Source organism: Lolium perenne, chromosome 2 (assembly GCF_019359855.2).
Source record: "Lolium perenne isolate Kyuss_39 chromosome 2, Kyuss_2.0, whole genome shotgun sequence".
NCBI lineage: Eukaryota > Viridiplantae > Streptophyta > Magnoliopsida > Poales > Poaceae > Lolium > Lolium perenne.
In genome coordinates this window covers 26,107,570-26,114,791 of record NC_067245.2, presented here as the reverse complement: position 1 = coordinate 26,114,791, position 7,222 = coordinate 26,107,570, and the positions used below count along the sequence as shown (strand labels likewise).

Below are 7,222 nucleotides of genomic sequence, written 5' to 3'. Positions count from 1 at the left end.
TTCAAACAACACAATTTTACAATTTTTATGCCAAAAGCTTCAATTTCCCTTAGTCCCTTTATTATTTGGGTGGCCCTGTTTTACTTAGTGTTACTCAGTTTTCCCCCTCCGGGCCCACTTGTTTTACTCAGTCCTACTCAGTTTTGCCCTTTCGATAAACATTTCCTCACTTTTCCCCCTCTTAGTTCTACTCAGTTTTCCTCACTTGTACTCACTGGCTGATCTCTGATTGGTCGAGATGTATGTCACACGGATCTTGGTTGGTTGAAAGCTCAACAAACGCTTGCACCGTTCGATCATTTATGATCGGACGGCCTGTATAACTCTCTCTACCACGATGGACGCATACGGAGAGAAGAGCAGAGCACATACCTACCAACCCTGACAGTCGCATATTCCAGTCGCATCTTCCTCTCTCCTATTTCCTCTCTTACTCCGGCGGTCGCGGCGGCGCGGATCTAACCGTGCGTGCGGCAGCGTGCGGCGGCGCGGATCTAACCGTGCGGCGGCGTGGATCTAAGAGTGCCGGTGAGGATCTAACCCTCAGAAATAGTTGAAATGTCTCTCTCTGTCTCACTTTCGTTTCTCTTCTCAGATATGTTGAATGATGAAGAGCACCAAGACGGCGGCAGATCATTGAAGCCATCTCCTACAACATCGTTTCGACGGCGCAGATCCAGCATTCAATGTCGGAGCCTGTTGATGTCTCACTCTTGTTGCCCTCCTCAGATCCGTTGCTAATGAAGGACACCAAGACGGCGGCGGTGCCGACAGTGGTCATCGATGCCACGAACATTGAAGCCATCACCTACAACATCGCTTCGACGGTGCAGATCCAGCATTCAATGTCGGAGCCTGTTGATGTCTCACTTCTGTTGCCCTCCTCAGATCCGTTGCTGATGAAGGACACCAAGACAGCGGCGGTTCCGAGAGTGCGAATCGATGCCAAGACGATTGAAGCCATCGTCTACAACCGCACTGCAAAGCCGCCGATCCAGCCCTCCGCAGATCCGTCGCTGATGAAGTACACCAAGACAGCGGCGGTTCCGACAGTGGTCATCGATGCCACGAACATTGAAGCCATCGCCAACAACATCGCTTCAACGGCAGATGGCGCAGATGACCACCCCTCAGCCGCCCGTCGTCCCAGCCTTTCTTGCCCATCGGTGCGCGGCCGTGTTCGACGCCGCAAATTGGGATAAATTATGATAAATTTGTATTTTTCAATTTCCAATTGGGATAAAATTGTTCGAACTACTACGTCCGTCTCAAAAAGAGCTTCTCCACGTTCTTGATGTGTCCATGTACATCAGTATGTATGATTTGAATTCTATCCCAACTTGATTGGGAAGATTTTGATATGTATTTGATTCGAGAGGCTGGTACATGCTTTCACTTTTGGGATCCCTTCACTTTTATAAAAGGGCATGCATGCTAAAATTATCATGCGCATTACCTAGCACAACTAGGAAATTGTACACCAAAATACAGTGCTTAGAGCCACAACAAAATACAGTGGTTAGAGCCATCTACTGAATAACAATTCTATACTAAATCGTCTACAGAACCATATAACTGCTAGGACAGGGATGACACCTAATAAAACTGCCCAGATGAATCTACTTTTCTCCTCTCCCATCACTTGAAGTTCATGTTCTAGATTTTCTACCACTTGATCAAATACGGCAAGATCTGTCTCAACTCTCAACTTCTCCTTGCGAATAAGCTCTGAATTCTTCTTTTCTTCCTACACAGTACGCTTCAGCTCGAATATCATCAGGTTTTTACGGGCCAATTCATCACCTAAATTGGCCACCTTCTCCTCCAAATCCATCCTCTGGCTACACCACTGGGTTGATTCATCTTGGTATGCAATGTACCATGGATCATCGGCTTGCCTGGCTAACTATAACAATAATGGAAAAAAGAACAACTGAAATCACTCCAACAGGCCATGGCGGCACTTCAAATTCAATGTTAGTACAGAGAGCTGAAGCTAGATACCTGCACTTCCGATGAGGTAGGAGAAGTAGAACGTGGCCACGACATGATCGAATCCCCACCCTCGCCGGTGTACCCGCTACGACCAGACATTGGGGACTATTTCGCACCTGCAAACTCCAATAAATTACGGGAATCGAATCGATTAGGGGGCGGGGGAGGCAGAAGCGGAGGTCTTACCAAGCTATATTACCAAGTGGTGCGCGGAACAAATCCCGGTCGTCGTGGGCGGCGGATCTGCTTGCGGCGGACTTTCCTGCGGTGGGTACAATGCGTGCGGACGAAACAAGTGTTGGAGCTGTGGTTGACTTGCGGCGTCGCAGTCCGTCCGACGCCGCCGGGGGACAGAGCCGGCGGCGCGACGAGGCGCCGGCGATGGCTGCTCCGTCCGACGGTGGGGAACGAGCTCCGGCGATGGCTGCTCCGTCTGACGGTGGGGAACGAGCTGCCATCGGTTCTCCGGTGACTAATGATGGGTCTAGCTTATAAGAATAATTAATTAGCGAACTTGTTGCTTCTCTCTATGATATTCTCTAAATAAATAGACGACCCCACTGGTCATTGGCTGCGGTAGCCCCACGGAGCGGCAATATATGTCTTTTCCTGAAAAATAGACGACCCCACTGGTCATTGGCTGCGGAGGCCCCACCGAGCGGCAATATATGATTTTCTCTAAATAAATAGACGACCCCACTGGTCATTGGCTGCGGCAGCCCCACGGAGCGGCAATATATGTCTTTTCCTGAAAAATAGACGACCCCACTGGTCATTGGCTGCGGAGGCCCCACCGAGCGGCAATATATGATTTTCTCTAAATAAATAGACGACCCCACTGGTCATTGGCTGCGGCAGCCCCACAGAGCGGCAATATATGTCTTTTCCTGAAAAATAGACGACCCCACTCGTCATTGGCTGCGGAGGCCCCACCGAGCGGCAATATATGATTTTCTCTAAATAAATAGACGACCCCATTGGTCATTGGCTGCGGCAGCCCCACAGAGCGGCAATATATGTCTTTTCCTGAAAAATATACGACCCCACTGGTCATTGGCTGCGGCAGCCCTATAGAGCGGGCCCATTTATCATTGGCAGCACCGCGTATAAAATCATGAAATAAAACGGCCCACACGTCAGCGATAGATGGATGGCTGCTCCGACGTGTCTCCTGGCCCTACCCGTCAGCACGAGACGGTCAGGGAGGAGCTGCCCCTCTGCGGCCCCACCCGGTCAGACTAATGGTCAAGGCCTCTGAAGTCTGACCTGACGGCTACCGGCCGTTTCAGCACTTGTGCGTCTTTCAAACTAGAGGAGGGGAAAACTGAGGAAAAACTAAGGGACTGGGGAAAACTGAGTATAACTAACGAACTAGGGGCACGAAAATAGAAATCCCTAAAAAATAAGCCCTTCACGAGTAAAAAATGCATAGGAAATTAGGAATGCTATCCTAATCTTTTTTCACCGTAGATAACAATATTGACTTTTCAAGCACAACGTGTAGTGGTGAAAACTTGAACTTAAAAGAAGGAAGTTCAAAGCTGGAGCACACAACTAAAATGACCAAACCAAAAAATGATGAAATCTTTCAAGGGCAATGCGTGTGTTGACTGTTGTGGCACAAAATAGCTTGCATGAAGATATCCATTTCAGTTCCTGAATTTTGTCTATACTCTAATATATCCTACGTTGGACGATCAACAGATGTGTGTGTATGAGTTCCCTCCAGAACCCTTCTGTTGTTCCTCGAACGACATCTTCTTCATCATCATGCCGAGTGCCGACATTGGTGGCGCCCTTGGCGACCTTGTTGAAGGCGCAGGTGACCCACGCCGCGTTCGTGAAGATGTGTCGATCCTTTATAATGTCCGACCTGGCGCTGCTCAACGTCTGCTCCACAGACTTGGTCTTGTCGTACACCTGGAACTTCTGGTCCATCTCCTTGGCCTTCTCGTTCACCACAGAGGTGCCATGGTGAACTTCTCGCTCAGCTCAGTCTTCTTGTCGATGGAGGCTACCTCTCCTTGCCAACAACTTCTTCGCCCAGGGTGAACCCCTGGCAAGCATAGTGCTGACGACATCTTCAGCCTTGTGAATCCCATTGTCACTACCGACTGCTACTCTAGTTCCACTCATCTGAGAAGAGAATACATCATTCAATTTTTTTTTTGGCAAGATTAAACAAAATACTGAAACTGTGTTGCCTATGCTACTACTAAAGTAAGGTTGGCAGTAACATAAATCTAACTCTGGTGCATGAACGCCAGCTGTACCACACTAAACAGCTCTCAAAACATGGACCATCTGAAAGCCAAAATATGAATACATGTAGTTGACCATAATACTACATGTCATAAAATATCTTAATTCTAAGCAAAGCATGGCACCATAACCCCAAATTATTGCTAATATAAAATTATGCCTATCAAAGATAGTTTATACAAAATTTAACTACCAGGATCATTGTCTTTTTTGGGTCCTAACTTTATAAATTGAGTGACATAAATAGATTTTTTTTGTTAAAGAACGTTTTATTAAATAATTCAGCTTTTTACGTCAGAAAATATTTTACGGTGCTTTCCACTCTAATGCTACTGGCGACATGAATAGATGACCTGAAGATCACTCAACGAGCAAAGCACTAGCTAACATCCTTTAGTCATATACTGCATGTAACTGAACGTGTATTGAGAGTAGAGTAACTTATTATGTGTAATCTGAAACAACCCAACGTACAAAGCACTAGCTAGCATCCTAAGAAACCAAAAATTATCCATATCCTTCCTCTTTCTAGCTCTTTGCCTAGACAAACTAAATCATCCATTAGCATCGTATCCCTTATTCGTATCAGTAGCTGCTCCTATCCTTGCTAGAAATCATCCATTTGCTTGGTTACTAGTTCATATATCAGTACAACTAGAGGAAAAAATCAGCACCTTCTGATGACATACACGCAAGGTTCTGAAAATGAAATGAGCTCCACCGGATGAACCGCAGTCTGAAGATGAGGCAGGAGAGGCCTCACTAGAGGTTAAAATTTTGAACTAGCGGCACAAAGTCCAGAGATTTGGAATTGAGAGCGAGGACCTCACCTGCTTCCTGGCACGTGACCTCGCCGCGGATTACCGGTTCTTCATCATCCGATTCTTCCGCCGCTCCACCGTCTTCTCTCCCGGGCCGCCCACGACAAGACGCTTCCGTCCGGTATCCCGACATGGTGGCCACGTCGTGGTTGTGGTACAGCGCGTCCAGCACCGGCGCGCCGCCTACGGCCAATGGCCGTTGCAAGGGACTCCCCAAGTTCTGGCGCTGCTGCTCCCCTGGCAGTGGCACTGGTGGCGGGGGGTTGTACTGCTCCACGGCCCAACGGATCCCTGAAGATGCGTCTCACCTCGGCACCGAACGTCGTGCTCGCCTGCCGGAGACAGGACCTCGCCGGTGTCCCGGACCTCACCGGCGGCGGAGTTGCCGGTGGTGTCATTGGGTGCGAATGGGGAAAAGATGCAAACCTAGATTAGATTCTTTTTTTGGACTAAAAACTGATACAATGGGCTCTATTGGGCCGGCCCTCTCTACTCAACCTGTGAAAATGTTCCATCGCTAGGGCAGCAGTAGAATTCTATTTGTGCTCTTTATGCCAACAGTATAAACGATTATGCGCCATTAGATTTTGATTCCCCGGGGGACGCTCAGCAGGCCCGAGTGTGTTTGGTTGAGCTGTGGATTCTGAAAAAGCTGCTGTGAACTGTGAACTGTAGAAAAGCTGCTGTGAACTGTGAACTGTGGATTATCTGGAAGTTGTTTGGTTGTACCAACTGTGAACTGTAGAGGTATTGTTTATATGTGAATTTGTCGAAAAACATCAATATACCCACTACCTGCTATGCAAATCACCATTTTGGGAGAATATTTGTATTTTCTTCATAATGATCCATACTTATAGATAATATCAATATAAAATAATATCCTCAAATACTTCGAAAAGATAAACGCAAGCAAAAGACATGGTTCACATAATAATTTTCTCCAACAACATAGATATACTATTCCTCCCTCGCCATAAGCAAAGCATCGGCGATCCTACTCCGAACGTCGTCCATGGATTCCTCATTATTCACTTCCAGCTCGTCATCCCCTTGTGTTTGTGGTGATGCACGTGCTGCTCCAGGTAGATAATCCTCATCTTCATCACATTTATCGAACTCCTGGTCACGCAATTTGCTATCTCGAATAAATTGTGCAATGCTATGCAAGCAAGAATGATATGCTTCTGTGTACGAGTTGAGAAACTTGGCATTGCCTTCAATATACGCCACTTTTGGTTCAAGACTCCAAATGCACGCTCAATTACATTGCGAAGAGACGAATGGAAGAAATTAAATATCTCATACTTCCCTTGCAGTGCACGCCCACGGCAAAGACGAAACTCCGGGAGGGGTATGTACTCCCTTTGAAAGGAGCAAGGTATCCAATTCGGTTTGGATAACCAGAATCAACAAGGTAGTACTTTCCTGAAAGTAAACATGAAGTGAGCATACGAAAATAACAATGATAATATTTTAGCATGCATAATAAAGTTTTACCTTTAGGAGGTACAGGAAATGAAGAAAAATTTGCTAATGCATGATGTAGGATTCTTGTGTCATGTGCAGAGCCCGGCCAACCAGCAACAACAAAGGTAAATCTCATGTCAAAGTCACATATGGCAAGCACATTTTGAGATGTATAACCATGGCGACATGTGTGGTTAACCACATCCTCTGCAGGAAGTGAACAAGGTACATGTGATCCATCTATAGCACCAATAGCGCCTTTGAAGTGAGGCCAAAATCGATCTTCCTTAACCTTTTCATGCTCTGTACTGACACTAGTAGGAAAAGCCTCATCAGTGGCGCATTAAAAATGGATTCTGTGGCGCATGGTTGGTGCGCCACAGAAACGTCGCCACAAAAATAAGGTTTCTGTGGCGCACCTGCCCATGCGCCACAGAATTAAGGTTTCTGTGGCGCACTGGTTCTTAGGTGCGCCACAGAAAAGCGTGCGCCACAGAATTGGTTTTTAGTGCGCCACAGAATTTGCTTGTATTATACACGATTTTGTGCTGCCTGCTATACACATGCGGTATAGACAAAGCAATACGGATATACAGATACACAGGTTATATACAGCAACATTCAGATATAATATAAATATCATGTACATTGCACAGATATAACATAGACATCAT

General features: G+C 46.6%; 1 long non-coding RNA gene and 1 pseudogene across 1 annotated transcript; both read right to left on the bottom strand.

Moving 5' to 3' along the window:
- Positions 1 to 3,692: 3,692 nt before the first annotated feature.
- On the bottom strand, positions 3,693 to 5,211 carry LOC127328300 (binding partner of ACD11 1-like; annotated as a pseudogene).
- Positions 5,212 to 5,891: 680 nt separating this feature from the next.
- LOC127329811 (uncharacterized) lies at positions 5,892 to 6,716 on the bottom strand. The gene is made up of 2 exons (XR_007869022.2): positions 6,579 to 6,716; positions 5,892 to 6,506 (listed from the first exon to the last, which is right to left on the bottom strand). It is a non-coding gene; the product is annotated as an uncharacterized lncRNA (long non-coding RNA).
- Positions 6,717 to 7,222: the final 506 nt, after the last annotated feature.